Raw genomic sequence first — 9,665 nt, 5'->3', positions numbered from 1 at the left:
AGGATCAGACTTTGCTAAATTATAAAAGTCTTCAAATTATAGAAGTTGGATTGGCCATACCTCTTTTTTGTTGTTTCTAGAACTTTTGGGGGCTTGTCACAACCGCCAGCGCTCAGGAGTTACTCCTGGATCTATGCTCAGAAATTGCACCTGACAGGCTCGGGAGACAATCTGGGATGCGGGTATTTGAAACTCCATCCTTCTGCATGCAAGGCAAATGCCTTACCTCCATGCTATCTCTCTGGCCCCTGTTTCTAGAATTTTTAACACTGTGCTTGAAGATGCCAAGAGAACTGAGAGTGATGCATATAATATGTTTCAAAATTATAAATACCTGAGTCTATTTTGATACATACATTAATACATACAAATGACAATGTCCAAAATTACTAGGAATATAATATAAATATAACATAAATTCATTATGTCTATTTTAGTTTGAGGACCACACATGACAATGTTCAGAGCTTATTCAGAGATCAGGCCTAGCAAGTGGGGATAACAAAAAGAAATAACAAAGGTACTAACAATATTAACACAAAGTAGACAGAAAAGGTATATTGTAGTACAGAAATAATACCATATGATAAAATTATAAGGATTTTGTGAAGAAAACTAGAAATAACAATAATTTAATCAACTCTCTATATGTATATATAGTATTCTTCCAAACTACCTATTTAAAAGAAATAAAATTCATAAAATAATGATATTTATTTAGGATATATAATACATATACATTTGGGGGCCAGAGAGATAACATGGAGGTAAGGTATTTGCCTTTCAAGCAGAAGGTCATTGGTTCGAATCCCGGCATTCCATACGATTCCCTGAGCCTGCCAGGAACAATTTCTGAGCATAGAGCCAGGAGTAACTCCTGAGAGCTGCCAGGTGTGACCCAAAAATCAATAATAATAATAATAATAATAATAATAACAATCATATAGTTACAAGAAAATTAACACTATTTGCAGCCTCAATTAAGGATGGAATGGAACTATACTGAAAAGAAGTTTCTAAGTTTTGTTGAAACTAGTCATTACAAATGTAAATTAGCTTCTGATAGGTCAAATGCTTAATGCAAGATCTTATCAACCACTGAGAAAACCGTCAAAATATTTAAAATGATAAAAAAGAAAAGATTCTTTTGATGCAAAAGAAGGCAAACAAGGTATAAATAAGATGTTATTCATAGGTACCAAAATAAAAAATGGCAGATATAATTTCAATTATGCTTGTAATAATGCTGAATAAGAAAGGATTAAACAATCCAAAACAGATATTGTTGAATTAGCTAAAATAAAAAATGCCAACTATATGTAGATTCTCAGACACTATCTTTAGATTTAAAAGTTGACTGATATGTTACCTATCTTACAGTAAAACTCCCCAAGGATAAGTAAGTGTATTAGAGGGAGCAGCATTAAACTTATTTGTTTTTAATGTATGGTGTAGAATTTATCTGTAATGGTATAAGTGTACTGGAAGTTATGACACAATGGTAGAACAGTTTTTATTTTTAATGTTTTTATACCTGACAGAATGGTCTGGTCCTTTGACCTGGGTTTGAAGATCACTATAGTAAAGCCTCCTAGTAACTTAATGCTGCTGTCAGGTTGCAGGCAATCTGATCCAAAAAACCTGGTATAGCTGATTGTAGTAATACAATTCTTACTGTCAAGAGATTATCTCTATAATCTTCTGATTAATTTAAGGTTAACAAACTCACCTGTGAAAAGAGTTTTTATAATAAGTTACAGAATCAAGGCTCTCTTTTGACACTGTCATTTCTCCTTCTACCATCTGTCTTCCTAATTTCAGATCTTAGTGGTAGAAACAAAATATAAATGCTTACATTAGAATTTATAGTATAGGAGAGAAGATAGTACTCAAACCATTTATTGAGTGTTGCAAAAAAATAAAATTCATATAAGAGCATTGGAAATAAAATTTAACTGAACCAAAGAAGTTATCAAAGAAACATGATTCATCTAAATTAAATTAAATGCAAGATAGGGTTTTGATTTTTGATAGATCACCTGGAGTTAGACTGAACAAAGGAAAGTTGTTCTCTCATAGTTAAGCATCTGAAAATGAAGAAAAGTAGATATATAAGTGAGTATATCAGCAATCAACTCTCAGAGAACAGATTTTTGTTCTCTTTATATATATATATATATATATATATATATATATATATATATATATATATATATATAGTGTATTTTTATTGTATAGCTTTGAGCATACATAGCCATTTAAAAGTCAATTATTTTGTCTTGGGAATAGATATGATTTCTTGCTTTGCTTAACATTTATTGATAAATATAAAAGTTAAAGTTTTGCTTCCTCAAGGAAAATGCATTAAGACATGAAAGAATTTTCTAAGAATCAAGGTGATAAAGTATTTAAGCCTTGATACAACTATCACTAGAAATAGTACTCAAACTTTTTTAGGCATTTAATATCTCAAAGTTATTTTATTTTATTTTATTTATCACTCAGACTGCATCCTCTCCATCTCCCCTTTCCAGAAAAAGGGAGAATGATCATCAATGGCCAAAGACAGTCGCAACACCAAGAGCCGGCTTCACACTCAGGAGAGGACGCTCTGGCTCCTCGTGGCTTCGGGTGCTCACGATCAGAGAAACTTCTCTAGTCACATCCTATAGAAATGATCCCTGAATGTATAGTCTTTCAAAGTTATTTCTTAAAAAACATAAACAACTTTTTTACATTAATGTATGTTACTAAAACTTCAAAGTAAAATAAATACACTTTTTCTTGCATATTTTTCTGCAAAGATATTCAATTGCATTTGAGGCAAAAACCCAGAAAGAACAACTAGCAATTTATTTTCTTTTTTCATAAAATATACTTTTGATCAGATACAATAAAATATAACCTATAATTTACTGACATATTGAAAACTACTTTGTCTAGCTGCTTTTTTGACTCTCCAATAGAATTCCTGATGTGTTTTTTCTTATTGTTAAGGCCCCCTACAATGAATATTATTTGATTATATGATTAGAACAAATTTTTGTTCTAGTATCAAAAATAATATACTTACTGATTTGATCTATGCCTCTATATTTCCAGAATTAACTTAGATCAATATATTTCCATATTAAATATTTATCATGATACTATTTTATATGCCAATAAGAGGGATCATATTTTCAGAAGAGGAACATATTGACTACAAGTAAAAGTAACTTACACTACTTAAACAAAAACTGCATGAATATGAATGAATAGAACTCAGTAACAGAACTCATTCATGAATATGAATGAACAGAACTGAGAGAAAATGTTAGGCATTCACATTTCAATAAGAAAACCTAAACTTGCAGAAAAAAAAACTGACTTATTTTTAGAACCATGTTTACAGAGTAAAAGGAGTGGCTGATTTTCGAGAAGATTCATGATAGGCTGAATTCTAATAGTGAAATATTGTAATATACTACATCAATGACATACATATAAAGTATATGCAGTTCTGGAATCAACACAATAGAACTATTAATTTTACGTAAAACAGAACCACAGCAAAGGATCAGAGCATATTGTAATATTAAACAATATTTAGTATGGGGGTCTCTTTGCCAAAAGAAAAAAAACAATTTTGTAATATTTATTCTACAATGTTCTATTGTGAAAATATTGTGTAGTTACAGAAAAATTTTCCACAGAGAAATTCCTGGAAATCAAAAATTAAAAATATGCATTAAAGTTTGCCTAGAAACAAAGTCAGTCAAAAGAGGCACTGGGACTAGGACACTCATAATTTTCACTTTTTCTCAGGAGAAAGTGTATTATCAGCTTAAAAAAAAAAAGCTAACCTGTATCTGTGATGGTGCTGTTCTTTAGAACTATGAAAGGCCTTGTTCATTACATTGCATAACACCACTGTGCTGTTGCTCAGGCCACAAGCACCTTCATTTATTTTTATTAACATAATTTTTATTTTGATCATAGTGGTTTACATATTGTTGACAATAATATTTTAGGTACATATTTACATAAAATCAGGGGGGATTCCCATCACCGGTTTGGCCTCCCTACTCCTCCGTTTTTGTCCTACCTCCCATATCCTCTTCTCTCACCCCCAGGGCTGCTAGAATATGTGGTCCCCTCTGTACCTAGACCATTACTTAGTAGTCTTGCACCTGTTTTGTCCTGTTGCCTTCCTTATTTCCCCCTCTAACTGGGAGGCAGGACTAGGTAGTTCAAGTTATGTGGTTTTGTTTGAAGAAGAGAAAAGTAATAAACTGGGGTAGAAGTCTAATACGCCGAAAATAAGCGGAATTCTTCTAGAGGCTCTCGTCATCAGTTTGAGAGACAAAGGAGAAAAAGAAGGTGAAACACTCCACCACTACAAAAAGAAGTGTCAAATATCCATTAAGGACTCCAACAATAACGCTAAGCACCACAAAAACAAAACAAAACAAACAAACAGACAAAATAAACGCCATGGTTTTGAGATAAGAAACATGACAGAGCACATAAAGAAAGAAAAGAAGGGGCCGGAGAGATACCATGGAGGTAAGGCATTTGCCTTTAATGCAGGAGGTCATCGGTTCGAATCCGGAGCCCCATATGGTCCCTCGTGCCTGCCAGGAGCAATTTCTAAGCCTGGAGCCAGGAATAACCCCTGAGCACTGCCGGGTGTGACCCAAAAACCACACACACACAAAAAAATAAATAAATAAAAAATAAAAATAAAAAAGAAAAAAAAAGAAAGAAAAAAAGAAAAGAGGAGAAAAAAAGATAAGTATAAGTGGGGGCAACAACTTCAATAACCATACCAAAACAAAGAAATCAACCAAAAATTGATAGGTAAATAAAAATAATAATAGTAGTACATGAAGATAAAAAATAATATATGAAAAATAAACAATGTTTTGTGCTTTTATTTAAAATCTTTTTTGGGTATGTGACCTGTTTCTGTTTTCCTCTCTGTCAACCCCCAAATGCACCAACAATATAATGTAGCACCATTTCTCCCTGCAAAGGCACACTAAAAAAAAGGGGAAATCTTACACATAAAAAAGAGTTCTTATCTACTAGAGATAGGAATTCATAGTTGTTTACAATACAGGGATAACTCCTACCTTGAAAATATGTCATGTGGAATCAACTTAGACCTCAGGAGATTAGATCCCATCTGTCCAGCCTTGAACCCTGGATCCCAGTCACAGAAACGGCACAGTTCTTCACAACAGCTGCAGAAAACAAACCCCATCCGGGACAACCTTAATACTGCTGGAACACCAACGAGTGCCAACTCTAATACAATATCCTGACAACGAGGAAAATGGGAACAACTTGACCTAAGAGCAGGTTATCCTACCTTACCAGCTAACGATAAGACAAAATCAGAAGACTTGTCACCCTTTGGTAGGTCCAAAAACCAAGATCGTGATTTAAAGATGACTGGCTGCTAGAACCATGACTAGACTGTATATATCTTGGGACCAATAAAAAAGCCCTAGTCTAGGGTTTGAACTACGACCTGCACAACAACCATGATCTCCAGTTCCAAAGGTCTGGCAGAGACAACTGTAATGGAATGGGGCTTCTGGAAACATAAGGAAAGGCTTTATCCTAGGTGCCATCCCAGGTTTAGTGCCAAGACCAAGAGCACCAACCACAGAAGATGGATTAAAATGACACTGAGGGAACAGAACTTCTAGAACCACAAAGACTGACTTCATCATAAGTCCCACCTCTGAAACTGTGCAGATACTGAGATCTCTAGATACAGAGGTCTGATTGTATCACCCAGGACGGAGCAGAAGTCTTGTCCAAACACCACAAAAGCACCACCAGGAGAGTAAAGATCATGAACAGAGTCTATAGTTGATCCCATGACAATATACTCCAAGGGCGGTGAAACCCCATATCTCTTAGGCCATGTGAATCCCTTTTCGAATGAGCCCAATATTTACTGTGCCAGGGCAAGAGGGAAAAAAAAAGCACCTTCATTTTTTTTTAAATAATATAGAACGCTTCACGAATTTGCATGTCATCCTTGCGCAGGGGCCATGCTAATCTTCTCTGTATCGTTCCAATTTTAGTATATGTGCTGCCGAAGCGAGCACAGCACCTTCATTTTTAAGACCAACTAATTTTCTTTTTTAAAACAAGTTAAAAATTATCATAGATGTAAATAATCTATTATCTTTTCAATGATTGCTACTTTTGTTCAATGATAAACCTCATATCTGGAATCTCAAGAAATCCCAGAGATACTCAGGATTTACATGGGAACTGAGAACTTTCTATCTTTTCTTTTCAGTTTTCTTTTGGTTTGGGGGCCATACCTGGAAGTGCTCAGGATTACTCCTGTCTCTCTGCTCAGGAATCATTCCTGGTGGACTCTGGGGGCCATATAGATAATGGGGATCGAATCCAGGTTGGCAGCATGCAAGGCAAACAGCCTACCGGTGTACTTTTGCTCCATCCTCACCTATCCCTTTTCTTTTCTTGATATTCCCACATTCTCCCATAAAGGGTTGTCTATAGGGAGCACCTGAACTTCTTGTCATATTTCCCTTTGTTGTCTTAGGAGTGGTGGACTGAGCACAGGTTTAAAACAGAGCCTTTGCAGAGAAAGAAAACATTTATTTAAAGCTTTTTCAAATATAAAGTTGCTGATTAATTTATAGAATACCTATCAATATTAGAAGTTTGTCAGAAATGTCACACTTATATTGGAAATAATATAATAAAGGTAGAAATCACATTGTATGTAGACTTAAGTGTATGAAAAAATGACTAAAATTAGAAAAATTTATTAGGATCACTATAAGGAATATATACATCACTCTGGGAAACAAAAGGTAGAAAAATGAAAATAAAACATGATGGGTTAGAGATTGCTCAAAGGGCTATAGCACAGCCTTTGCATGAAGGTGACCCAGTATATGTCCCCCACATCAAATAAACAGTTTTCTGAGTGCTACTGGGAGTAACTCATAGGTATGCATGCACTAAAATGGAGATAGCCCCTAAGCACTACCAAGTGTAGCTCCCAAAACTAAAATATACTAATAAATAAATAAGAATCCAGTAAGTATACATTTTCTGTGTTTATATGGACTTTCACAAACAAAGAATTGTTGACTTATTGTTTCAAGTAAAAATATCTCTTTGGAAGAAGTTGAATACACCTTGCAGTGCTTGGGCTTACTCCTGGCTCTAGGCTCATAAATCACCTCTTGTAATGCTTCAGAGCCCAAATGCAGTATTAAGCATTGAACTTGTAGGGCTAGAGAGCTAGCACAGTGATAGGGCGTTTGCCTTGCAAGCAGCTGACCCAGGACCAATGGTGGTTCAAATCCTGATATCCCATATGGTCCCCTAGGCTTGCCAGGAGTGATTTCTTTTTTTCTTTCCCCAAATCTCTCCCACCCCCCACTTCCAGGAGTGATTTCTGAACAGAGAACCAGGAATAACCCTTGAAGGCCATCGGGTGTGGCCCCCCCCCCAAAAAAAAAAAAAGAATTGAACTTGTGTTGCTGTGAACAAGACAACTGCTTTAAGACCTGTACTATCTCCCAACACTTCATAATGTCCATTTAAACACATTTCCTTGATCACATATTTATAATATATTCTAAAATTATTTCTCACTATGTTTCTTCAAATAGGTTATAAACCTTTTCAAGGTGTTTTAAAATAAGTAAAAACTCAATATAATTGTTTAATAGGAAAGCATATCACTGAATGAATAAGTGATTGGACTATAATAATTTGTTCAAATTAAGAACTGTTAAATTATGTAAAATCTAAAATTATATAAAATTTGTTCACATTATCATTTTAATGTATCAGTTCAAATGTAGTCACTAAATTGTGACTGTTGTAAAATAAATCTCCAGACCTTTACATTCTACAAATCTAAAACTCTATATAAAATAAATAAAATTTCTTTATTGCTTTATTTTAGCTTCTCATAAACACATTTTCTTTTCTTGCTATAGCCTGAGCCCCTGAGCCCTGAGAAAGGGAGCATAACAAAATGTGGGGGAAAAAAGAACTTAAGGAACCCTTCCACTACTGTGTGTGGAGGCTGGTGGAACGTGGACTCAATGTCAAAATCTTTCAGGCACTTTCCAGGGAACAAATGGGAATGAGGTGGGAGAAGGAATAGATTTTCTTTATTTCGGGGGGAAGGACCTGGTGGCCTAAGGGGTTACTTTTAGAAATCACTTTTGGAAAGCTCAGGGGGCCCATATGGGATGTCGGGGATCAAGCTGGGTCAGCAGCATGCAAGGCAAACAACCTACCCACTGTGCTATTGCTCCAGCCAATAGATTTTCTTTTGGAGGTTATTGCCTATCTCCTCCCCACTTTACAGAAGTCACCTTGGTAACCTCCACTAAAACTCATAACAATGTCTAAAACCAGTTCTCAATAGAATCAAGTGAACCCACTTTTTATGAACTTTCATAATAAAATAATGAATTTTTAAGGTAAGAAACTTAATTTTGACTTTCAACAATAGGTTAAGAGTAGTAGTTTCAGAGTTCACTGGACCTTCAAAAAATAATTTGCAATGGTCCTCTGGTTGTAGCCACTTCATCATAAGGCGCAGTGTTCAAGCCAGTGCTCTTTTGGCCAGTCTTCAGCTAAAATAGTCTGCAGAGAAGAAGATTTCTAAGTAATGACACTAACTAGTTGTAGTTCTATTAGTTCAATAATAGTTCATAGTCAATAAAAAATTTCACTTTTCATCATGATCTGTTACATATTTTTAGTTAGTTACAAAATTCTAAGTATGATTACTGTAGCTAAGATAAATCAATAATTTAATTTTAAATTATATTTACAAAAGTATACACATTAAATATTTTAGATATAATAGCTGCCTCTATTATTGTGCTATTTTAATGAATGTTTAAACTTACATCATATTTACAATCTTTTATTAATATCATAAATATTATAACAACTTTTTCTCATATATATTTAAATTTTTTCAGTTAATTCTTTTTTAAGATATTTGTTTTGGAAATGGGTCATTATGTCTGTTTAAGTATTTATTTTAGGAATGGAATGTTACAGAACCATTATTTGAAACATTAAAATTTGAAAGACACTTGCCCAGTCACAATCACAGACTACAATCCCACAAAATAAAATTGGTATTTGATTGTTTTCATTCTTCAGTCAGGCACAGTTGTTTCACAATGTGAAGTTCTCCCCCAAGAAAATTTTAAGAAGTTGATGTTCTTGCATGCCAAGCAGTAAATCTAAAGGAAAAGTGCCCATAAAGTATTTTTCAAGGTGCTTAGTACAATCGGCTTTTGAGAAATAGAAAATTTGACCCATATTGATTCAGTGTCCTTTGAAAAATAGGCAGTTTAAACTTGATTAATGAGCATTTCCCACCCCATTTAGATTCAAAAATCTCTGAAATTGACATATGAACATTCTTGTACATGCTTCAAAAGTGAATTGTGTCAAGAGTCTTCTCTGGTTATGATACGGTTATGATATCTTTTACCTCCGATGACTAAATGCTATATATATATGAGTAAAAGAGAAGAAGAAAGAAATAATACAGAAATAATAAACATAACAGTTTAGAAAACCGAAAAATGAACCAAACATAAATATAAAATAAAATATTGATTGGTATTATGGAATTAATA

The 9,665-nt window shown here is 34.1% G+C and overlaps 1 non-coding gene and 1 pseudogene across 1 annotated transcript; both read right to left on the bottom strand.

Moving 5' to 3' along the window:
- Positions 1-2,496: 2,496 nt before the first annotated feature.
- LOC125995208 (uncharacterized) lies at positions 2,497-2,697 on the bottom strand (annotated as a pseudogene).
- A 3,303-nt stretch (positions 2,698-6,000) lies between these two features.
- On the bottom strand, positions 6,001-6,107 carry LOC125995259 (U6 spliceosomal RNA). The gene has a single exon (XR_007490809.1). It is a non-coding gene; the product is annotated as a U6 spliceosomal RNA (small nuclear RNA).
- Positions 6,108-9,665: the final 3,558 nt, after the last annotated feature.

This window comes from Suncus etruscus, chromosome 17, assembly GCF_024139225.1.
Source record: "Suncus etruscus isolate mSunEtr1 chromosome 17, mSunEtr1.pri.cur, whole genome shotgun sequence".
Classification (NCBI taxonomy): domain Eukaryota; kingdom Metazoa; phylum Chordata; class Mammalia; order Eulipotyphla; family Soricidae; genus Suncus; species Suncus etruscus.
Note: the sequence above shows the minus strand (reverse complement) of the source record. Positions and strands in the feature narration are given on the sequence as shown.